Here is a 26,503-nt window from a genome sequence, read left to right on the forward strand (position 1 = left end):
TGACTAAATTTGCTTGCTCTTTGTACTTATTTCAGAGAGAACCATTCTCTGCTTTCAACAGGACAGAAGAGCTCCTTGGCACTGGATGCCTCCGGGTCTGGTTGAGAGAGGAATGGTTAGGAGACTGTTCTGAGGATACGCAGACATCATCCAAAGCTTCCTACATTCAGATGAGGACAGAGGTTGGGCCAGAGCTTTGTATGCTTGTTACCTAAGGATGGTTCTGACCATGTAAGCAGATCACAGAAGGTAAGCCATGCTGAAGAACTTACAATAGTTATATTTCCAGTTTGTCCATTTTTATCTCCATGGGTAGCAAATAGGTTCATGATGCTGTTATTTCAATTACTTTACATCCTGCTAATGGCTAGTTGTGTGATCCTGTAACTTAATTTCTCTGTGCCTCAGTTTTATCTGAAAGAAAAAAAAAGATAATAGCACTTATCTCTTAGGGTCATTGTGAGGATTCCATGAGTTAGTCCAGCCAAAGGCTTTAGAACAGTGCCTGGCATATAGTAAGTGCTCAAGAAATGTTGGTAATTATTATTGCTATGATTCATTTCCACAAGAATTTGCAATTTTTTTTCTTTTCTGCTAATTGACTTTGTCCAACTCCCATCATCTTTGGGTCATTTTTATGGAAATAGACTGGTAATAAGAGTGGTTAAGTTACAGGCTTTCTAGTCAAATAGAGTCAAGTTGAAGTTCTTAAAGCAATATTTAAGAGCTGTATCTTCTTGACTTACTTTCTCTAAGCCTCAGTTTCTTAATCTATAAAATAAGAAGGATTATAAATCATTCTACTATAAAAACACATGCACACGTATGTTCCTTGCAGCACTGTTCACAATAGCAAAGACTTGGAACCAATCCAAATGCCCATCAATGAAAACCTGGATAAAGAAAATGTGGCACATACACAGCATGGAATACTATGCAGCCATAAATAAGGATGAATTCATGTCCTTTGCAGGGACATGGATGAAGTTGGAAACATCATTCTCAGCAAACTAACACAAGAACAGAAAACGAAACACCGCATGTTCTCACTCATAAATGGGAGTTGAACAAAGAGAACACATGGACACAGGGAGGGGAATATCACACACCGGGGCCTGTCAGGGGGTGGAGGTCTAGGGGAGGGAGAGCATCAGGACAAATACCTAATGTAGGTGACAGGTTGATGGGTGCAGCAAACCACCTGGCACGTGTATACCTATGTAACAAACCTGCACGTTCTGCACATGTATCCCAGAACTTAAAGTATAATAAAAAAATTTTAAAAAAGGATGATAATAATAGTTGCCTCTTAACACTTCAAGAGGATTAAATGGGACAATACTTGCACAATGTCTGGCAAGCATATAAAGATTATAAAGAATATTATGTATTGGTATGATTTTTGCTGCCCCGAATATACAAAACAGTGCTCTTATACTCAAAAGTGCTTCTAGAAGCTTGTCAAGTTTCCAGGGCTCTAGTGTCATGTCAATATTCCACCAGAAAAGAGGAAAAAATCCACAGAAATAGAAAGATGCTGGACGCTGTGACTTTACTAGGACCCTTTGCCAAATAATGAAGTGGAATTGAAAGGGTTGAGTCTTGCTCAGCATAGATTTTAATTCAAGTTAGAAAACTCAAATTTCTTTTTAAAAATTGAAATCGTATATTTTTAAGATGCACAGTGTGAGGTTTTGATATACATATACATAGTGAGTTGATTTAAAAATCAAGATAATTAATATATGCATGTCTTCACATAGTTAACTTATTTGTGCGTGGTGAGAACACTTAAGATCTACTCTCTTAGCAAATTTCAAGTATACAATACAGTATTATAAACTACAGTCCCAGTGTTATACATTAGGTCTCTAGAACTTGTTCATCCTGCATAACTGAAACTTTGTATCTTTTGACCAACATCTCTCCATTTCCCTTACCCCTTTGTCCCTGAGAGCCTCTACTCTACTCTCTGCCTCTATGAATTCAACTCTTTTAGATTCCCCATGTAAGTGAGATCATCTAATATTGTTCTTTCTGTGCTTGGCTTATTTCATTTAACATAATGTCCTCCAAGTTCATCTGTGTTGTCATAAATGACAGGATTTCCTTCCTCTTAAAGGCTAAATAGTATTCCAATATATATATACACATACGTATATATATGCATATATACGTATGTATATATATGTGTAAATATCACAGAATTTATTTATCTGTCAACAGGCAATTAGTTTTTTTCTATATCCTGGTCATTGTGAATAATGCTGTAATGAACATGGGAGTGTAGATACCTCTTTGAGATGCTGATTTTATTTTCTTGGATATATACCAGTAGAGGAATTGCTGGATTATATTGAAGGTCTATTTTTAATTATTTGAAGAACCTCCATTTTGGAAAACTCAAATTTCTGAGCAGACTGATCCTGGACTCGACGCGGGGAATTGTTTGAAAGGGTAGGAACTAAAGCCTTATTCTTCTGTCCTAAACCAAAAAGTAAAGTGTAGAGCAAAGTAGCTTGTAGGGAAGAAATAGTTACTTGTGCTGGTTGCTTCTTATGGGGGATGTGGTATTTGCATATGATAAAATACTCAAATCTCACATTTAAAAAAATGTATATTTCTTTCCCCAAACTAAAAATGGATAGCAGTTACATCTGTAAATGAAAGAAAACTGTCTAAATATTATAATTGTGTTATTAAAGAGTTGAAAATGATTTCAGTCACATTTGCCATTCTCATCCAGCAGTAATGAGTGGTCCCTATTAATAATTGAATAAAGAGAAAATAACTAAACACTGGAAACTTTTGCCCCAAAGCCAGCATGAAACCTGAAAAACTGAAGAACTTGGATCAAGGAAGCATAAAAAAATCAACAGTCTTGCAAATATCTTATTTGCCATATAGATTTGTTTTGACGTCTTCCTTCCAATGCCTATCACTCCTAACAGTCAGAATCAGATGCTATTTGAGTTGCAGGAAAAAGTGCTAAAGTAACTTCCTCCCACAAGATGACAGCCCCATCTTTTTCTCTCAACCTCATGCTTAGAAATTACTCAGAGTAGAGAGTAGGACGCTATGGTTAATTATTATTAGCAGTAAAATAAAAGAGAAAAGCAAGATCAAATAAGAGATGAAAGGGAAAGTGCATGTCAAAAGAAAAAGGAAGAAAAGTTGGAAAGAACAGGAGGAAGCTGTACTATTAAAGTGGGGAAAATAAATTACATGGCAGCAAAAAAGAAACAAAAAGAAAACTTCGGAGTCCAATGCAGAAATGGCTAGCTGACCAATGAAGATTCATCCGCCTCTCCTTCCACAGTGTAGAGTTCCTTCTAGGAAGCAATTGCTCAGCCAGAGAGACAATCTCTCTCTCTCTCTCAGTCTCTGTCTCTCTCTCTCTTTCTCTCTCCTTTCCCTTTCTTCATCTTCTGGCTGGATAATGCCAGGATAACCCTGATGCCAGAAGATGTAGAACCATAACATGAAAGAAATCGGGATCCCTGAATCTCTTTTCAGAGGAATATCCACATTAGACTTTTTGTGAGTGAGAAATAAACTTTTAGATATTAAGCCATTGAGCTTTTGGGGATTGTTTGTTATGGCAGTGAGCATTACTTACCCTGACTAATACAGAAGTTGATATCAAAAGGGAGCTCTAGAAGTAGATGCTTGTTCTTTTTATCTTTGCTCGAAAACCAGTTAATTATTTCCTGATAGCCTCTTATTGTTTTACTGTGTTCCCAAAAGCAGTCAATAGCAACCAACACATGTTATTTTTCACCTACAAGCTCAAGAGTCATGTGGTCTTTCAGGTTACCAAAGGCAACAATGTTGCCAAGTGTTTTTCCACTCCATGATATGGATCTCCAGCCATCCAGTCTATTATATCTGTTTCTAGAAACACTACTTGACTATGAAGTCTATATCACATATTTTACAATTTTGTTACAGGACACAGTATTTAGTATCAAATATAACCATCAGATTTAATTAAAGAAATAGAAGTCTGATAAGATGCAATGTGCTCATCATACCATTTCCTCCCTCTGGGCACAGAGGAAGACCATAGTCTCACCCTTCCTTACAATTTAATTGGGGCCTTGAGACCAATTTTTTTGTTTTGTTTTGTTTTGTTTTGTTTGTAATGGAATGTGAGAAGTACTGTATCAACTTTATTCTAGCAGTGAAGAGGGTTTATGGGCTTTCTCTATGTACTGTCTTCCTCTTCCACAGAGATCTTAGGTACAAGATGAAGCCAATCAGCCTATGTCCTGAACAAAGAATAACCTTATCTTGTTATACTATTCAGAGTCTGGGGGGAGGGTATTTATTACTGAAATACATCTATCCCATTCTGACTAATATTCTCTAAGTATTTTAGTTCGTTAGGAAGGAATACAATATATGGAATTAGAGGTTTTATGAAATCACTGGGAGGGCTGGGAGTGAAGGTCAACTTCCAGGAAGTATGAAGTGTTGGAATCCCTGGGAAGCCAAGTTGTCACCAATGGTCTTAGCTGTCTACAGCACTGAAGTGGATGATTCTCAGAAGGATGCTCAGAAGCTGACACATAGCCCCATGTCTGCTATCTGCCAGTGTGTCACAGACCCGCCTGTAGCTACTGAAAAATGTATTTTTCTCTTCCATTTTCCAGTGATTGCAAGAGCACCTCTCAATGGAAGATTATACCAAGAACTCCACGGGCAAGAGAGCTTAGGAAATGTAGTTTCCAGGCTTTCAGTCCTTGTAATATGGGAGGACCTTAGGGTCAGAGATGGTACTTACTGAGTCTCAACAAAACAATGCCTGGCACACATGGTCCTTATCCTTCTTATGGGAAATTCAGGTGTCATACTTCCATAACCCATCACTCTGGAAAGCTCCTTGAGGATAGATCTTACAATTCTCCATCCCCAGTGCCAGACAATACCAGACAATAAATCATTTTGAATTGATTTGAATAAAATGATAATAGATTCAATAGAAAATAAGACTTTCCCATGTGTTGAAGCTAGATTTCAAGAACTTTGTCCATCGAATCTGATAATTCTCCTTAATGACTGCCCTAGATTCTGTCCCAGCTTAAGCTATTTTGCTCCCTAGCCTGCTCAGAGTGACCATGAAGGGCTGCTTGCCCAACAGGTGACCTTGAGCTTACTCTGGATCCTGTTTGTACAGACAAATAAAAAAGATTTGGTGATGGTTGGTTTATTGGATCCATGGAGACCTTCAGTCATGTCTTTTTTGTTTTAAACTGCATCGTGAAGTTGATTGTGTAGAGTTAGCCAAAGAGCCTCTATATTTTATTCTATGTGCCTTCTGCCAATGCCTACAAACCTGCCTGTGGCTACTGAAAAATGTCTTTTCCCCTTCCATCTTCCAGTGATTGCAAGAGCACCTCTTTTGAACACAGCCTTTGGGCTCTGAAAAAATTGGAATCTCTTTGGGAATGGGGAGTTTGTGAATTCATGTTGGGGCAGGGTGGGGAGTATTCTGTAATTGAGAAGGAGGTAGGGTGGGTTTGTGCACTAAGAAGGACTTATTCTGCCATAAGAAATGGATACTCAGAAAAGAGAGGACCAGACCCTGATGTGGTTTCATCTGAAAAGGCACAAAGTTAAAACTCCAAGGAAGATTAAATACATCCTCTTGATATTTATTTTCCTCACCAAAAAAAAAAAAAATGAAAAATGAAAGAAAAACAATTGTGCTTGTGGTAAGAATGATGGTAGAGTGACTCAGAATTATTGGCAACCATCAAAACAATGAAAGATGTGGATCATGTCATTAATTGATCTTCTTATCATTATGAAATGGTGACCATATCCAGCTAAAGAGCTCTGTGCACATAATGGCACAATTATGGGGGATGTGATGAGGTAAGAGCTGCTAGTGTCCAACATTTAGCCTCTTGTTTCCGTTCCCACCCACCCTGATCTCTGGCTATATTTAGTTGCTTTACACAGTGTTATCTAGCTCAAAGTCTATTCTACAAAATTAAAGGAAGAGAGAGAAGAGTGAGAGTCTTCATAGAAAGATCAGGCTCCCCAAAGTCTGTTTTCCCTGGTTCCCCACGTTCCTTCTTGGTTAATATGTTTTCTTCTCCTTTGTACTTAGGATCATGGCTGAAATGCAATCGTGAGTTTACTTTGTGGAAAGGGAAGCAGGGCACTGAGCAATCATCTAATGAATACGGTCAAGATGGTTAGTGAATTTGGAAAATTCCACTCTCAAAAAAATTACTTTCTCTATTCTGTAGCAGATTTCCTCTTGGCCTTAATTACCCACAGAGTTGTCCAATTTTCTGATAGTCTTTACTGTTGTTGACATCACCTAAATAATTTATTTAATGGATTTCACTGGGTTCATTTGGGAACCCTTTATTCTAAGTGGCTTTCTTTTATCAATCCATTTACTTATTCAATAAACATTGAACACTGTTTCAGTTATCTATTGTTGTGTAATAAGCTACCCTAAATCTAGTGACTTAAGGAAACAATTTATTACTATCACTCATGGTTCTTGGGACTGATGGACTCCGGTGGGCAGTTCTTGTCTCTCGTTTGGTTGTAGTCAGATTGTAGCTGAGACTGGAGCCATCTAAAGGTTTCTTCACTCATATGTCTGGCATTGGGCTAGTCAGGAATCTCTCTCTCTCTCTCTCCACATGGTTACCAAAGCTTTTTGGTCTCTTGGTAATCAGGCTTTTCTCTTGTGACAGATTTCCTCAAAGCAAGTGTTCTAAGAAATCCAGGTGGAAGTTGCAAAAATTCTTAAACCTAACCTTGCAAGTCATACAGATCACTTCTTCCCTCTTGTATATGCCAAAGCAATCATGGGGGAACCCAGGATCCAGTAGTTGGACAAATAGATTTGGTCTCACAAGAGGGGAATAGTTTGTGTATTCAACTAAGGAAAGAATTGATGTGTTCATCTTAATGAGAAGCTGCCACAAGCACCCACTGTGTGGCAGACACTATGCTATGTGCTGGTACAACATGTTGACAAAATGGGCACAATCCCCTTGGTTTGTGGAGGTTAAAATCTAGTTTAATTAGCTTTGACTTGACAGTTTTCACAACCAACTGCTGCGCAATACATTTCAATATTAAGTCTATTTAGTTATGAAATGTGCAAAACATCTATTCTGGTCATTTGTGGTTTGGTCATTTTGACTTTTTCAATAACCAAACTGAATGAAATTTGTGGGTATGTGATCTGTAACTTGATGATCACCTTGATGAGCTGATTCATTCATGAATTCTTTTTTTAATGCATTCTTTAAAACACAGTCTGAGCAAAACTGGGGTGTTCACCTCTTGCTTAACAAGCATGTTGAGTTCCTGATGTGCATGGGGGCTGAAACTGAATTCGTTGACTCATAACAGGGAATATAAAATAAATTGAAAAGTCAGATTTTGCCCCAGATGAGCTTCCATTCTTGTTAGCAGTTTGGGTGGTATGCAGGTGGAGCAGCTTGTGACAATGACAAAGAAAAAGGTGAACCCAGACAGTGCATGATAAACTAGACAGGTGGTATCAGTTTCCTTCCTAAGAATTATCTTTTGGAGAGAAGTAATTGATTATTTGCCTCCACTTTCTTCTCTCTTGTGCCATAAACAGAAAGTGATCTAGGTTTGTTAAGTAAAAGGAGATTTCAGGACAGGAATGTTGACAGAAGAATTGGTGGTGTTCAGCAAATCTCAGGTCTTATCGTTTCTGGCATAGGTTATGTCCATTCAGTGGTACAACTATGAGGGGCTGGGGGAGGAGGCTCATGATGACACAAGAGATACCTTGACATTTCAGAAACAAAGGTCAAAGCTTGAACAGGTCCAAGAGCATACACAATTCTTGTGCACACATGTCAAGTTCCTGACATGAGGTTAGTATTATGTTGTGCCTTCTTATGTTGGTATCTTTATGTTGTCTTACATAGCATAAAAAGAAATTATGGGATATTTTAAGCAAAACAACAACAACAACAATATGAATGTTGCCTTACTTACCTGGACGTTTCAAGCAAAACTAAAATTTGGCTTGCCATACCAATTGTCCTTTATCAATCCATAACTTTAATTTCATAGCTCATACTTCATCCGTATGGGTCCTTTTCTCACATTAGTGAAACCCGTGTCCCCAGGGTGTGATTTGCTAAATTAAACTTCTTTTCATTCATCATGCCAATTTATTTTTCTGAAATATTTGCCCCCCGTTTTTCCCTGGAAATTTATAATAATCAGATTTTAATTATATCCCACTCTTTTTTCTGCCAGCACATACTTGTTTGATATGTTTTATGCTATATTATTTTGTGCTTGCTGATATATCACTTTATAATTTTTCATGGGCATGTGATTTGCCCAACTAGATGGTAAACTGAATGGCAGGAGCTTCTCTATACATACAAATTTACATGTATGTGTTTACATATATAGATGCATGTGTAGTATATGTACCCAAACATACATAAGAAACACTTCTCAACAGCTGATCAGCTCTTTCCACTCTCCACTTTCCTTTTGTTTTCATAAGTTAGAGTCAAGTAGGCTATTTTGCAGTTACCTGGTGAATTGGATCAACGCATATGTCTGATGGATAATTCAGACTTTTAAAAAAAATTTTCAACTTCATATCCACTAAGATGAAAATAATCTAGAGTATTGCTCATCTTTTCCCCTGGGAAAATTGTTTTCATAAATTCATGAAAAATGTAAGTACTTGAGCTAAGCAAGTGCTTGTGATTGATTATTTGGGACAAAAATGATTTTTTAATTGAATTAATGAAAGTCTTTATCTAACTCACCAACTCAGAAAAATGTCCTACCCAACATGTTAACCTTACCTTTTCTAACCAATTTGCTGTTCTTAAAACCTTTTTGTTTACTAAGTTTGCTTAAACCTTTGTATTTACTAACTTTGCTGCTGCCACTGTATACGCAGGTATGTACATTGATGAGGAGCTTCCCAACTTGTCCAAGATCAGGGCCACCAGGAAACACTTTCAATCCTCCAAATATGGTGAATTATTTTTGCATCCCTGACATCACATGAAAACAAAATAAAGCTTTCTTCTCATAATTAGACATATACTTAAAATGCAGATACTCCTGGAAGCCTCATTATAATGATGGGTCCTTATTCACAGATGATGATATTGACTACTAGCAGATATTTTTCTTGAAAACAGGTTTTTGATTAGGCCAAAGTGGTGATTGGATTTGGGAGAATGACAGCTCACTGCATTTCTTAAAGCAGGGGGCTCAGATTTAGGGTATCTATACCTCATGAAGATTTCAAAATGATCCATTGGTGTGCAGAAAGAAGATATTTAACCTTCTATCTATTTCAATGTTTTATTTCATCTTAAATTTAGTTTTTTTTGGTGCATGTGTTTTTGATGCATAGAATAGAGTAATACATATGTAATTTATAAATGAGAATACATAGGATGGACATGTTCAAAAATTTTTACCACATGTGATCTAAAAATTTAGAAACCATTGCTTTCCAAAGGTGAATTGAACATGAATAAGGGCTTCATGATGCTATGGGGAGGAACGGGAAATGATTACGGAACAAGTGTTTGTAATCTCGGAATTCTGACTCTGGTTACTACTGGTTCCAGTTATTTGATCAATAGGGAGTTCACTAACTCTTAATCTGATGCCAGGACAGTCCCTTTTAAGATGTGAAGAAATTGCTCAATGTTAGGACGTTGACCGAAGAAAGTAGATTTCAATCATGCTTTTTTTTTTTTTTTTCATTTTGTTTTCTCAAGGGTCCCATGGGAACAGAAAGTTTTGAGGGAGTTTACTGTTTGTGCAAGATGACTGGTTGGGTAAAGAAGTCCAAAGTTTTTTATCTGCAGAACAAATAAAACCTGGGCAAAGGTAACTGAAATGAACGTCTCCCACCTTGTCCCTTTTGCATGTCTAAGGTGATGTTTGTGCCGATGGTTGCACAATGGAGAACCTAATCTATGCATGTCAAATGGAGAGGAGGTGCATTTTAGAGTCCTCATGACTAAAAAGAGTCAGTGACCTTTATTCTTCTTACTTTGACAGGCAATTATTTGATGACAATGCCTATATAAAAATCATTTAAAATGAAAAATATATTTGTTGATGAATTATTGCCAAATACCCAGGTATTGTTTGTCAGACAGCCTCTGGGTGGCTGAGTTAGAGTTTTTCCTCTTTCTCCAAAGATAGACACACACAGCTCTAAGGAAGTATTAAAATAAATTTATAAATTCATGGTTACTCGGGACATTTGTTTTTGCTGGTTAATGACAACAAGGACAACTGGATTGTCCTTATGATTACTCCACAGCAATTACTAAAAAATATTCTGAATAAACAAGCATTCTGAAAATGTGAATCACAGTGTGGGGCTCAACTTGTGTTTTAAAAGATAAATTTCTATGTATAAATATTGACAAGAGAGTGGGATACGACTGAATTGTTGAGGTTAAGCATTTATTATGGGGAAAAAATTAAAATGCTTTGGAGCTCAGTGATCCTTACTGACCAGATATTTACTTAACCATTCTTTTCATTTTGACTCTTTGTTATTGTTGTTTCTGTAGGAACTTAGGTTTATAAGCCCCATTAAAGGGGCATTTTACATAGGATAGTCAAAAGGATGATAATGAATGAGCCAGCAGCCAATTATGGATAGAAACTAAGTAAATTACACAGCTGACTTCTCATTTTTAAATTAGTTGCTATAGAGTTTTACAAACTTTCCCCGAGACATTTATCATCCAACAATTTTTCCTCAAGGAAATATTTAGAAAAGGGTTTAGACATTAAGAACAAAGTGGTAAAAGTGAGACCCTCGGCCTTTTTTGGATATTTGAAAAAAAATTCGAATGGGACTGAAACTGTGAGGTGGGAAATCCACAGGGAATTGTGTTTGTCTATGTGAGTATGTATGGATATATGTATAATATAGAACAGGGGTCCCCAACCCCTGGTCTGTGATCTGGTAGGATCTGGGCCACACAGCAAGTGGTGAGTGGCGGGCCAGCAAGTAAAGCTTCATCTGTATTTTCAGCCGTTCCCCATCACTCGCATTACCGCCTAAGCTCTGCCTCCTGTCAGATCAGTGGTGGCATTAGATTCTCATAGGTGCTCAAACCCTATCATGAACTGTGTATGTGAGGAATCTAAGTTGCATGCTCCTTATAAGAAGCTAATGCCTGATGATCATCACTGTCTCCCATCATCTCCAGATGGGACCGTCTAGTTGCAGGAAAACAAGCTCAGGGCTCCCACTGATTCTACATTATGGTGAGTTGTATAATTATTTCATTATATATTACAATGTAATAATAATAAAGTGCACAATAACTCTAATGTGCTTGAATCATCCTGAAACCATCCCCCCACCCCGGTCTGTGGAAAAACAGTCTTCCACGAAACCAGTCCCTGGTGCCAAAAAGGTTGGGGATTGCTGGTATAGATAACAACTAAAATAAATGTCCAGATTATCTGAATAATTGCAACATTTACTGGTATAATTGTTTAAAATTTAAAAGAAAAAACTGAAATTTTCCAGTATGGAAAAGATAAATTCCAGTTTCTAAGCTTAAGCCTGCTATGACCTGTGGCTTGGAATTTCATGTGTGAGCAGTTATTCAAGTAGAATAACTAATTGTAGTAAAAACTTAGGTTAATTAGTTGGAAGCACTTCTACTATAGACTGTGAGCCACTGAACCAACCTGTAAATGGGGATGAACTCTTTCAAGGTCCAGGGTAGACTATGATCTTTCTGAGATTACAAATTTGTAGTTTTTCCTGAAAAAAAAAAAAATCTTTGGAGTTTCCATCAAGCTCTAGGATTCTACCAGCCAGGTATCCAGGGTTTGAAACATTGTGTGTATGAATAATCTGCCCTGACCTAAAAGGAGCTACTTTCTGAGGAAGGTTATTGGCTGTGGGGAGATGTGAGTGTTGAGAGACAGAGTGAACTGCATGAGTAGAGATGGTAGAAGAGTCTGTGATTCAAAAATGGGTTTTGAAACTTCTGGAGCCTATTAGATTAGTCAGTTAATAGTTGTGAAAAACGATGGGTGTATACCCAGGATCACTAAGTCACTTGAGTGAAGAAGATTATAGAATGGAAGAAAAAAGAGAGAGAGAGAAGGAAAGAGAGGAGAGAGACAGAGCCATAGCATGCATGAGGTGTGCGGCTGGCGGGCCTCATGCTCCAGCGCCTGGATTTCCAATCTGGCACTCAGCTTGATGAGTCTGTTTATTCAGCTCCAGTATCAGACGTTCCCTTTTCCTGCCTGAAGAAGTCCCCTTTGAAGAACGGCTCTGCTGGGGAGCAGTTTCCCCTTGGATGGGCTACTCCTGTTTGCAGTCCTAAAGGAAAAGATCTGGAAATACCACAAGAATGTTCTTTAAAACGATATTCCAGCGCCACGTGAGGGGAGGATGAAATAGCTGTAAAAGATGTATTTCCTGGTTGAGGTATTTTTTTCCCCTCTCAAGTGAATTTGGCGCTGAACAAAGGTGTCACATGAATGCGATTGGGGTCATATGTTCTTGGGTGCCTCCAGATCTGTGTGGGCAGGTGGAGGCTGGGGGTGGGAGGGTACTTCAAGCTTCTGTAGGCCTGGAGAGAGAGAGAGACAGAGAGACAGAGAGAGACAGAGACAGAGAGAGAGAGCATGAGAGAGAGAGCATGAGAGAGACATAGGGAATTCCAGTAACCTAGTCTTGCATGTCTTTATCTGTAAAGGAATCAGTGGTGGTGACTTATCAGAGGACCAGCCTGTACTTTCAAAGCAAAGCCACAATGAAACACTATCTAGAGAATTGAGGCACAATGTTCATAATCAAACTGGATATTTCCAAGATTGACTAATGTACTTTGGGTTTGATATTAATTTCTTGTACTTCAGGGACATGTTTTACTTTTTTTTTTTTTTTTTGAGTCAGAGTTTCACTCTTGTTGCTCAGGCTGGAGTGCATTGGAGCAATCTCAGCTCACCGCAACCTCTGCCTCCTGGATTCAAGTGATTCTCCTGCCTCAGCCTCCTGAGTAGCTGGGATTACAGGCATGTGCCACCGCACCCAGCTAATTTTTTTTTGTTTTTAGTAGAGACGGGGTTTCTCCATATTGATCATGCTGGTCTCCAATTCCTCAGGTGATCCGCCTGCCTTAGCCTCCCAAAGTGTTAGGATTACAGGCGTGAGCCACTGCACATGGCCATGTTTTACTTTTTCAAAAGAGTTTTTCATCTTGTGAAGTAGCTGGAGTAGATGCTAATCTCCTGAATTTTCCTCTTTGGAAAAGGATGTGGCTAAAGAAAGAGAGATGGTTTCCTAGCCTGTTATTGGTAGGGCAGAACGGCAACCCAGGCCTCTTGTTTCTTGGACCAGGTCTCCTTTCTCTGTGTTCTTGAACCTGTACAAAGGGACAGTGGGAGTTTCAGAAAAAAGGAAGGTGACATTCTCTATCTCCTCCCAGGCGTGTAGAAGGTTACTGTGACTTTGAAGCCACAGCTTTGCTGTGCCCAAATGCTCTCTCGGGGACTAGCCATAGGGAGGAGATTCACAGTGGACCCTTCAGAGGGTGAGTCTCATGTTCTAGTCGCTGTGACTGCCCAGGTCTGTGGTTGGTTTGCTCAGTTTGCACCTAGGCCTCAGAAAACAGTAGTTCTCTGGTATGAAAAGGGTTCTTTGTTCAATATCAGAGATGAAACTTTTGAGTGAGAGAGATGCCACTTCACGGTGAGGCCTGGTTTTTCATGAGAGAGGATGGGATCCACACTCTCTCTCTGATTCCTGGCTGAGACTTCTAGGACTCACATTGGCTCTTGAGGTCTAGGAGCGAGGTTCATGCATAAGGGACCAGAAAGCACTGACAGTGTGTACTTTAGGAATAAGAGTGAACCAGAATTTCCTTTTCGGGAATATGAAGCCTCTTCTAGGTTCTGGTTCAAGGGGGAAACTAGAAGAAGTGTTACTCATTGGCTGCTTTTCTGCTTTGACACACAGAGCCTTACATTTTATCATTTCTGGATATTTGTCGTCTCTCTACATGTAGAGCCGGAGTTGTTTGACATTTGAGCAGTATCTTGTAATTATTTGTATCCTCTAAGGCTTCCTAGTACTTAAACTATCTGATGAATGAATAGGAATCAATTTTCAGCCAATCCCTTATCCCAGTGTCTCTCAGCCTGTAGTTCGAATAGGCCTCACCTGGGAAACAGGCATGTGTACTTTGAAATGAAACCCGAGATGAATCTCATGTGCACCGAAGTTTGAGAACTGCTGTTTTATCCTTTTCTCCCTTGGCTTTAAGAACTTACTGTGACTTTGAATAATGCTATAAGCACAAACACAATCTCAGGTTTGTGTAATGTTTTATGACTTCTTCTAAGGCTTATTTCACATGTTTGTCTAATTTAATCCTGATTTAATGAGGCTAATTTAATAACAGGCCTATGATGTGAGTTCTTTTTCCACCCATTGTACAGAGGCTGAGGCAGAGGAATGATATTTTTTCGATCCTGTTTGTGGCAGTATGTGCCAATTTGTGGCAGAGCCTGTACTCATCCCACCTTCTGAGTCCAGGGATGGTGTTCTTTCCCCTACAACCCCTGTGGCTCTATAGCTCTTTCAGGCATAGCTGTTCTTTGTGTGGAAGTGTTATTATTCCTGACAATGCTTGCTGTCCACATAGCTGGGGCTAGTTACCATGATATATATGTGAAACCAGCAGAAGCTAACACAGTCTGTATTCCTAATGAAGTATATAGTAGGATAAGTGGATAAGACCATGAATGAAGTGTTCTTTCATGCAAATATTAGAGTACAACATTTTTGTTCGTTATCGGATTGGAAAAGCACAACTGGGAACTGGGGCTAGGTGAAAGTTCTTTCAGAGAAGGACAGCCCGTTTGGTGATGTGTGATGTAAATTGTGCTCTCCTGACTTTTATTTCCATCTTGTTTTACTGGAAATAATGGAGAAAGAATGGGAAGTGAGCTGAGACCCTTGAACTTGCTCTGCAACCTGTAGTCCCAGTAGGGTTAGCTCTATTGAGGCTCACTGTTTTAGATGTCTGTGAGGTTCACAGCTAGAGCCAAACAGGACTCCTGAGGAAGTAGCGTAGACCTGTGGAATGCTGTAAAGGTGGCTAGCTTATATCTCCCTTAATTCAAAAGATCAGAATGCTCAAACGTTCACTTGATGTTCAAGGGAACATGTAGCCATGCTTTCAGTGGCAATTTAATGGTTGCCAGAGTATTCTAAACAGGACTTTCTGGATGGCTGTTTATGCTTTTATTAATTGCAAAGTACAGACAGCCATCAGAAACTGAGACTTGTCAACTGAAAGAGAAGGTGGGCTTGAAACTTCTGCTGGTACCCAATTCTCTTCCACTTAGCTGGGAAAGGACCTCTTCTTTAATCATGGAGTAATGGATGATTGATATGACTGTACCCTGATTAGAAAAGGTTTCATTTTACTTGTGCATGGTACATGGAATTAGTTAAGGGTTGCATAGGAAAAGAAGTGATGGACTATTGTTCACATTAAATTATAATGACAGCCTTCCTAACCACTGTGTATTTATTATGTAAGAAAAGAAAATGTCTGGTAAAATTCTGTATAGGTTAATAACACCTTCATAATATACTCCTTCTTTTCTATTGACTTGAATAGCCCTCCTACTGACTTTTAATGGATTATTAGAGTTAATTACATCAATTGCAATATAATTGAGTCTTAAATACTATGTAGAAACCTCATACAATTATGGAAAAACAAAAGTTATCTAGACATCTCAAATCAAAAAAGATTTGGAATTCCTGCACATTTAATTTCTGATAATCACTAGTCAGTTTGGACATTAAGATTGCATGGTGTCTTGTTTTCTATTTGGTAGGTTTTGACAGAATTGATAGTTTTACAACATTTAACTCAATATGCATAGAAATATAAGATTAAAGCTGTGAGTGCACATTTTTTTTTTTCTAAAAAAAGATCACTCCATGGCTTAAAAGCTGAAATGTGTTACCTGCCTAACATTGACAGAAACAAACTCAAGGGAAAATCAAAAGTAGATTTGATGTTGACTTTTAGAAATCTCTTCTCTGCTGGTGTAAAGATTCCTGTGGGTCTTAGGATTTGTTACCTGGGGGCTTTAAAATATGACAAGGGGATGAATTGTGTAAAGGGGCCAAAAAAAAAACCCTCCCATTTTATTACCTAGATATAGACTATGTGTTCTAATGTCAAAACCACTGGTTGAAAAGTGAAACATCATTAATATCTGGTTTTTGATGTCATATAGATGAAAAGAAATCCCTGTAATGGAGTTATTGGAATGCAATCTTTTTTTTTTAAACTGATTTTGAAAAACCAGTTTATGGGTATTGACACTTGTAAGTGTGAGTTTTATTTGATGTAGTAGACAAGTCACAGGGATGAGAATCAGCAGACCTGATGTTTTCTGTCTACTTGGCTCAGTGACTTGAAATGTCTGGGCCTCAAACGTTCTTTTTTGTAAAATAAGAGAGAGACTCTAACTTCTCTGCCTTGACTCTCCTGCCTTTTTACTCTTAGTGCTCTTATTTTCTACAGTAACTCATTTGATTCCTCATATAAGCTGCCTTGTATCAATATGCATTAATCAATATGCCTTATATGTCTGTCTGTATATATATATATATGTCTTATTTTCTTAACTAGGTTGTAAGTTTTCGAGGACAAAGATAATGCCACATGTATCTCTGTATTCTCATAACAGATACTAGAGTTTTCTAACATAGAATAGGCTACTGTTTGGTGGATTGAACAGTCAATCAAAAGGAAGTGTTTCCATTTGTATCCCCTGAAAGTTTTGACATAACAAAAATAATGACAGTATACCCTATTTATTATAATAGTTTAATTTGTAAAAGCATTGTACAATGTATGATTTTATTTCATGAAACATTGATTGTGCTTTAAATCAGACGAATTTAAGATGTAACATTTCACTCAGTTTCTTATCAACTGAAATGCAATGGGGTTTTTAATAGAACGTAAGCAGCCTATTCTAAAGTTCATTGGGGCCGGGCTGTGGCTCATGCCTGTAATTCTAGCACTTTTGGGAGGCTGAGGCGGGTGGATCACTTGAGGTCAGGAGTTCAAGACCAACCTGGCCAACAAGGTGAAACCCCATCTCTACTAAAAAAAAAAATTAGCCGAAATTGCTTGAACCCGGGAGGCGGAGGTTGCAGTAAGCCAAGATTGTGCCACTGCATTCTATCCTGGGCAACACAGTGAGAATCCATTCCAAAAAAAAAAAAAAAGAAAAAGAAAATTCATTTGGAAGGGAAACAAATGACAGTAGTCATAAAAAAAAAAAAAAAACAGTTTGAGAGAAGACTTGCCTAGTAGTTATCAAACAAACTACACACCCTAAGAAATCTAATACACAAGTGTTGTGCTAGAGAAATCAACAAATCAAAAGGGCTAGAGTCCAGAAGCAGAACTAAGAATATAGAGGAATTTAACAGATAATATGGAGGCATTTCAAATGAGTGGCTAAATGGAGACTGTTCAGTAAATGGTATTGTGACAACTGGCTCTCCATCTGGACTCATACTATACACAAAAGTAAATTCCAGATGGAATAAAGCTCTAAACATAAAAATCAAATCTATACCAGTATCAGAATGAAATATAAATTAATAAAAAATAACCCTAGGTTAAGAGGTCTTCGTAAACAAGGTGAGAAATCCAGAGGCCATTAAGGAAAACCTGACAGATTTGACTTCATAAAAAAAAGTTAAAGAAGAAGTGACAGATTGGGACAAAACATTTGAATTATACATGACAGAAAAAAGGGTTACTATCTATTATTCAAAGAATGCCTTCAAGTTAATGAGAAAAATATAACTAACACTTAAAAAATGGGCAAAAAGTATAAAATATGTCATTCTCAGAAGAAATCCAAATGTCTAGCAAACATTTGAAAAATATGCTCAACCTCAATGGTAAAAGACATGTAAAATTTAAAAGAGTATATGTTGCCATTTTGTACCTATCTGGTTGGCAAAAAATTAAGGGAGTTGACTGGATATATCAATTAAAATGAATGAATATACTGTATAAACTGTCAAGGACAGATGTCAGTAACATGTTGTTAGGTGAAAAGGCAAGTTGTAGAACACTGCACATTATGTTATGTCATTTTGGAATACTTTTTTAAAAACTAGTATATAAAATATATTTTAACAATTGTTTATGCATTATAAACATATAATATAGCAGTTATCTCTTGGGATGCTGTTAGGATAAGTAGAACTCTATTCTTTGGATTACTTTTCAGCTGGAAAACATTCTCTTATTATGCTTTATTTTACACTCATCAAGCTTTATAATTGATCTTTAGTAGGTAGTTACAAGTCATTAGTTCAGAGGATTTAGCTGAATCAAGTATTGTATGAATACAGTGTAGCATTTTATGGACTATCAGTCAATTCTGATCAAATTCTTCAAATCACCTTGTCGAATTGGGTGAATTAAATAGGGTTCTGTCCCTAAACTGTGGCTTCAGTCAGATCTTATCTTCAGTCTTTTAGATTCCCAAGGTTTGTGCAAGGGCTATCATGCATCCGCCTCCTCTGTCAGCTGTCCTTATTCCATATGACATCCAGGCGCACTCCTCACCCTGAGTGTTACATGAATCCCGACATCCCGGAATCCAGGCCCTCAGCAGGGTTAAACAAGTCAATGTAAATACAGTCTTGTGATTCATTTGAACTTGCTTTCAAGTTGCTTGTTAACAGGGAGTTAACAAGTTCAGACCTTTGGTCAGATGGGTCTTTAAGGAAAGCTTTTTTCCCCATTCCAATGACTTCCTGTTCATGGGAAAATGAGAGGAAATGAACCTCTAACAGGAGGATGGACCCACCCTTTTCCAGTCGTGTGGCTAATTTGTCAGGTGTAATATTGGCACCTGGTGGCTTGTGTTGGCTTCCTGCCCACCCTTGGTGGGGAAGTATCCAAATACTTGTAACAGGCAGTGGAAGACTTCAAAGCCATTTGTAAAAGAAAAGGATATTGTCATTAAAGAACTCAATGGTGAATACTCCCAATCATTTAGTGATGTCAAGATAAAAGGAAAAATTTAAAAACACATTATCTGGAGTTTTTTCTGATGTATCATATGACCTGTTAAAACAAAGCAATGTAGTTGATTTGGTGATAATAAATGTTCAAATATATAAAAACAATATATATTTATTGATTATTTAGTGTTCTTGTTTTTGCAAAATTAGCACAGGTATCAATTATTTATAAGATGATTATGAGTTATTTCTTTAAGTATATAATCCTTCTTTCTTAAATTCACTTTTCAATAGGTACTCTCTTTGTGCCTGATAATGGAACTGTTTCCTTTGAATCAAAACGAAATAACTACAATAATATTGAGTGGTTCAATAAATGAAAAGGGATGATATGGATTGTCAGAATTCATTAGGAATTTTGGCTGGAAACACCTAGTTTAGTTCTATACCTCTCAATTTTCAGCTAAAGATAGTTACTTCCTTTTGAACAATGGTATAGTTAATAGTCCAGCAATTCAAAGTAGATCAGTCCATAAATGAGGATTAATTGAACTATAAGCAGTGGTCATTAAACCATAATAAATTCTGCAGAACAATGGAACTTCCTTCAGTTTTTGTAATTAATATAAGCTATATAGGCTTAGTGTGTCTAAAACTCTCATGGCAGAGTCAACAGTCATGGGTACAGATAAAAAGATTAGTCTATTAAAACATACATTCATAGTGTCATCATCTGTAAACCTCAATCAGCGAACTGTTTCTATCAAATGATCCATGAATATTTATTGAATTTTTTTTGCCTAACATAGTATCAGACAAATTTAATAAATTATTAAGTGAATAGATATTTGTTGAATAACTGCTCTCTTGAAGGGTATATCACTGGATTTGATCTGGCAGAGACTGGATGACTTTCACAGGGAACAGCAAGGATGAATTGCATAGGATTTCCTCAATCTTAAGAGTTGATGGCAAAGTGGTTCCAGTTTTCAAAGACCTTAGAATAGTTTATTATCTACCTGACTGGCAAGCTTGAAACACATAAATAATTAGAATTAATACATTGTATACACTAAAGTGTCAATGGGATTAGGACTTGGGCAAAGAAGAGATCAGTGTTGATCAAAATAATCTTGGAGGAAGAGGTTAGTTAGCTGAATCTTGAGAATGAATAGTATTTAGACAAACAAAAAGGGAAATAGTGGATATTCTAAGTGGGTGGGAACTGGGAATGAGTGTAGAGTGAGGGAGGGTCTTGGGGAGGTCCAGATGACTACAGCATTGGTTTCAGGTTCCTGCATGGCAGGAAATAAGGTAGATGGGTTGGATGGCAATAATATGAAAGGTCTCATAAGCTTAGCAGAGGAACTTCCAGGTTTCTGAAGGGTAGGGGTAGGGTAGTGTGATTTAAGTAGTCATTTAGGAAGATTTTTCTGGCAGTTTGACTACAACAGGGAAAGGGTGTAGTGGGGAGATTTGTTAGACTCTTGTGGGAAACAGAGTGAAAAGACAGCCATAGATGGTGATGGTAGAAAAAGAGAAAGATAAATGAATTCAAGAGACATTTCGAAGGAAGGAAGGATGGGGTTAGGTGGCATTGGATATAGGGGTTGGGGAAGGAAAATAAGTCAAAGATAACTCCAAAATTTCTACCCTAGAAGCCTGGATGGTTAATAATGCCACTGGCCACTTGATGAAGGAAAATGGTGAGTTTTTTTGTAGACAAATTAAATCTAGGTTCAATTGGGATATCTTGTGGAGCTTTCTTATAAGCAACTAAAAACATGGGATTAGAGAGTAGCTAAGGGGCCAGAAAAAGACATAAAGAATTAATGATGAACAGTTACTCATTGCCCATAAATCAAATTTCATAGTTGGATTTTCAAGGCTGCTGTCATCTAGTCTCATACTGCTTATTCAACTCATCTTCAGCTACGCCATAGTCTGTCCTCCTCCTTCTGGGTCAGCTAGTTAGCAATTATGCTTTTCTTCACCTTGTGACAAAATCCTTGCTGTTTTTCTTGCCTGGAATTCTCTTCCTAGATCTCTAGTTATTAATATCTCCCCAAGCTTTAGGACCAGCACAGGTCCCTCTCACACCATGAAAATGTTCCTCAAAAATTCTAGTCCACAGTCTTCTCTCTCTGTTTCAAACATCTGTAGCATTTAGAGGTTGCGTTTGTATAAGCATTCACTCCTATGCAAGTCTATGTTGTTTAATTAGGTCAAACATAAATGTCTACCTTGTTTTGTCAGAAAACTATAAATGCCTTGAGGGTAAGGATCAATGTTCCTCTTGCATCAGTTAGGAATTATATTTGACTGTCAAGAACAGAGGCTCCTAATCAGAGGCTTAAAAATCAAGGGTTTTATTTTTATCATATTGTGAGATGTATGGAGGCAGGTAATCCCAAGCTGATTGATGTGGCAAATCTTGGTAAGAGCAGAGACTCACTCAGCCTCTCCCCACCTTCTCATTTAGCCCTCCTTAGCATGGATTTGTCACTTCAAAATCACAATCTGGCCGATCCTCTTCAAGCACAGCATCTGTGCAATAGACAGAGAAAAGTGGGAAGGCAAGGGGCAAACGGGGCTTGCAGACTGAATCAGCCTGGCTTTTTAACGTGCTGCCCTAGAAGCTCCATACCATGATTTCTGCTCACCTTTCATGGGTCAACAGTTAGATATAGAGCCACCCCTATTTGCAAACAATGCTCCAAATATTTTCAGTTTGACATATTGCGATTCAACAAAGTCTGCATTATTTTAGTAAAGAGAAGGGCTATTGGTAACTAGAAGGCAACTAGTTGTCTATGATCTCTGTCCTTCTATGTATATCTCTTCAAACATGCATATATACATATGGATGTATACACATATAAACTTTTATTCAGATACCTACGTGTATAACATTATATGTTATATATGCATATATTTTTATATTTAGAAAGACAGACAGAAACAGAGGGACAGAGATTATGCTTTATCTCTATCCCAGTATCTGTATCTCTCTATTTGAATAATAATAATATATATAATTTATATATACATATATATGGAGAGAGATTATGCTATATTACTCTCTTCATCTGAGCAAATCAAATAAAGATTACAATAAAAATAACCTGATATTTTAAATACTATGCTGATTACCATGCCTGTCATAGACACAATGGAGATATTTTTTCATAAGTAACTATTGCTTTCTTTACAGAATTAAACCAAGTATTTTTTCCTTATTGTCATAGAAGCTTTGATTGGTTTCCTATATTTGGCATTACTGTTTTTTTGTTTGTTTGTTTGTTTGTTGTTTTGAAACAAGGTCTCACTTAGTCACCCAGGATGGAGTGCAGTGGTGCGATCACAATTCACTATAGCTTCAAAGTCTCAGGCTCCAGTGATCCTCCCACCTCAGCCTCCTGACTAGCTAGGACTACAGGCACACACCACCATGACTGGTTAATTTTTCTTTTTCTTTTCTTTTTTTTTTTAGAGATGAAGTTTTGCCATGTCACCCAGGCTGGTCTCAAACCCCTGAGCTCAAGCCACCCTATCGCCTTGGCCTCCCAAAGTGCTGGGATTACAGCAGTGAGCCACTGCCCCTGGCTCAGCATTACTGTTGGCAGGAATCTCTGAAAACATTTATGCCTCACATTTCTTAGAAGTTAAAAGTACTGAATTAGTGATTAATGTCTGCATTTTAGGTTTCCCCCTTTGCTCCCTTCTATCTCTTTGATTTAACCAGGTGTCCTCAAACTATGTTTGTGACACATTTTTGAATCTTAGCATTATTATCAGCACATATGAAAAGATGAAAAGACTTTAGAGTAAAACCAGAGAAAAGATGTCGGAGTATTGTGTGATAACTCTGCACAATGATAGCCATTTTAACACAGTCTCACAGAGCCGGTAGAAGCGTCCCCCTAGAAGAGTCCCCCAATATTGGGTCTTTTACTTTGTTACTGTATACTCTCTTATGTACTCCCAAGGAAGTGAGTTGATCAGTTTATGAGCAAAGCTGTGATTAGGACTCAGGTCACTTAACTCCAGGCTCAAAGCTCTTCCTACTACATTATTCATGACAACAACAACAGCAGCACTTTACATCTGTGCAGAACCACACAGACTGCCTCACCGATCATGCACTAGAGACAGAATGAATATTATTGAGCCCTTTTGATAAGGAAACATTATACAAAACTCATGGCAGGTAGTGGAAGAGCAGCTATTAGGATGTTCTTTCACACTCATTGGTCATTGTAGGGGCTTCCCCTGATAGATTACACATATCCTTGGGCCTGTTAACCAGGCCAACAGATCAGAATGCCCCAATCTGAATCCCTTGGATTAATCTGTTGGGATAAGGTGACATTTGCTTGCAGGGCCATTTCCTAGCCACTCTTCGTATTATTTAGTCTTCCTATTATTACATTAGTCTTAGCCAATGTAATTGTGTCTTGGTAGTGAAACAACCAAACCAATAAGAAAAAGAAAAATCTGCTATATCCCCTTGCTACACATCATTGCCTTCAATATGGCACTTGCACTTCTAATTTTCCAAGACAACATTATCACTTAGGGTTTAGGCACATCTTAATCTGCTGACTGATGGAGTGTGTGGCAGGCATTTTCACACTAGGACCATATGTGATATAATCACCTAAGCATTGCAAAGGAGATAGGTAGAGGGTCTATTGCATATCTATTAAGAAGATGACAGTGCTTAGGATAATAAGAGTGGTAGCCTGGATGGATGGTGGTGAAATAGTTAAAGACAATCAGCATTAATTGGAACTTCCTTGTTTGTTTTCTTCTGAAACTTTAAAGTTATCCAAATGGAGTGTTAATTTAAGAAAAAAAAAAGAAATGTTTTCTTGGGAGAAGACAATATTTTGAAATGTTTTTAATTTACAAGAGCCTGTTTCGTTCAGTTTCCCATTGCTGCGTGAGGTTGAACAAATGTTAGCTGCAACAAATTAATTAAGTTTGCAGCAAGTAGCAGCAGGGGATTGGAAACTTGAAGTGGAAGTGAGCGTTTTGACTGTAAACATGTTGCCTGCCTGAGAGACTATATCTGGATTGAGTGGTTGTGGAGTTATCCAAAGAAATGCAGTATATCTGGGAAAGTACGTCTTGGCAGGGAGAAAAAATAACAATGTCTCTTGCTGGCAAATCTATTCATTTATTTCCTGGGATCATCTCATGTGTTTTGTTTGATTCTGGCCACACACTATTATTCTGCTCTCCTCTCTGCAAATGAAGGTGGTGCTACAGACTTGCCCTCAGAAGGAAAGGAACTAATATTTATCTGTGCCAGCCTCTTTATATATGCCATTTCTTCCTAAGGGTAGATATAATTTTCTTATTTTATCACTTCTTGGCCTTTTGGTGAAGACCAAGTGTAGTATCTGTTTTTATCAGTTTAATTTTCTTATTTTACAGACAAGGAAACTAAGACTCAGAGAATTTAGGAACTCACTCACAATCAGTTTAGAGGCAAAGAGATTGGAATTTGAACCCCAAATCATCTGATACTAGAGCTTTTTGAGCTACACCAGGATGCTTTCTCATGGTTATGGTGGGGGAAGGGCTGCAGGGATCCCTGGCAGCTTCTTGCCTGGTTTCCCTTATGGTTGGGGGAAAGGGAAAGGCCTGGGGCCATGGAATATGGAAAGATGATCCTCCGATTTGAAGGTGATCAGTGGATTATACCTTGAGAAACAATGGATTAGAGAGATTTCTCAACAAGATACCTGAACTAGGGCCCTTGTAGGCTTCTGGCTATGTTGGACTAGTCATACTCCTTCTCTTAGGAATTTGAACCCAGACATAATACCAAATGAGAGGAGAGGATATATGGCAGAAATGAAACCTGAATGAACCATGATACAGAGTGTCCAGGGCAGCCATAATGGACTCTGAGAGATCTGAGGTTGTGAGTAGAACAACCATGACTAATCAAAGGAAGGCTTTTCTTGAGAGAGGAAGCAAGAGCAGAGACACAGAGAGAAGAAAGGTCATGGCAAGTTGAGATAGAGTCAACCCCAAGTCCTTAGAGCTGTTTTAGCAACCAAGGTCTTTGTGTTCCAGTCATGATGCAAGCCATGTTGATCTTGCCATTACAAGCTTACCCCTTCAGTTTCATCATTTTGCTTTCTGCACTGCCAACACTAGACATTATTACTCTATAAAGACAGGCTTGTGCCAGAAATTTTTTAAGAATGCAATAGACCAATTCTTAATTCACACTGAATAGACCACTAGATACTACAAAATTTTTAGAATATCAGAGAAGAATTGCACACAATTTTCTTAGAGATTAAATAAGACTTAAGTACAGACATCATCTTTTATTAAGTTTGTAATAGATGTTACTGGTAAAAATGATCAATACAAAATAAAAATTACAATATCTGAAAGTACACACTGTACTTGGTAAAATGTAGTACAGTCTAAAACTTGTCTGAAGAATGTAATCTTCTTGACTAAGTTTAGATATGCAAAATTTGAAGGTGTAAAATTAAACTTGGTCACAGATGAAAATTCTATGGTCACACATGAAAACTCACAATGGCAGAGCAATGAATGATGGAATTTCATATGGTCAAAGATACTGATCAATAAACCACATCTTGGTTGTAAATATACATGGTGAAAAATTGAACTAGATGAAAATCATGTTAGTAAAATAAGAATGAAATGCAAAAATACCAGGAAAAGCCTGACTATTCTATATAGAAAATTATTTGTGGAATTAATTTATAATAATGGGGGCTTGTGTGTTTCTGAGTAGAAGGTTGAGGCAAGTTGTTGATTTCTGCTGTAATAACTAGAAAAATTGGATAAATTACAAAAATTATATTTTTAAAGACATAGGAGATGTAGGAAGCAAAAAGTTACAGATAAGTTAAAATTCCAGAGAGATGCCCCCTTCACAGATGAGCTGAGGTCACTGACCATTTTCTTCCCTAGGGACTATTGCAAGTGCGCTCACAGACTGTGGATTGGTCAGGCTTGGCTAGGCCAAGGGACTCTACCAGGAAAAGACAAACCTGCAGAGGATGCTGATAAGCTGGGATCTGGGGGATTTTAAAGGTCTTAGCCAGTTTTCCCAAAGGACATTTGCTGAGTGTGGGGCCTGGGGGAAGGGATGCTAAGAGACTAGGAGGCTGGGCTGGAAAGCCGAGTCAAGTGTCTCACTCTCTCACTGCCTCAAAGCACTTGGAAAATCCTTGAGATGAATAGCTACAACAAACACACAACTGTCCTTGAGATTTTTGAAAGGAGAAGTGAACTAAGTCTAGCTGAAGCTGCAATCTAGCTCTAAGCCAGTTCAATTTCTGATTGGATGGAGGTGATTGATAGATAGTCCCTCTCCCTATCTGTTTTTCAAAGGAAAGCACAAATGCTCTGGGG

At 37.9% G+C, this 26,503-nt stretch overlaps 1 non-coding gene across 1 annotated transcript; it reads left to right on the forward strand.

Moving 5' to 3' along the window:
- The first annotated feature begins 24,456 nt into the window (after positions 1–24,456).
- LOC112438222 (U2 spliceosomal RNA) lies at positions 24,457–24,653 on the forward strand. The gene has a single exon (XR_003026687.1). It is a non-coding gene; the product is annotated as a U2 spliceosomal RNA (small nuclear RNA).
- Positions 24,654–26,503: the final 1,850 nt, after the last annotated feature.

The sequence above is a fragment of the Pan paniscus genome, chromosome 1, assembly GCF_029289425.2.
Source record: "Pan paniscus chromosome 1, NHGRI_mPanPan1-v2.0_pri, whole genome shotgun sequence".
Taxonomy (NCBI): Eukaryota; Metazoa; Chordata; class Mammalia; order Primates; family Hominidae; genus Pan; species Pan paniscus.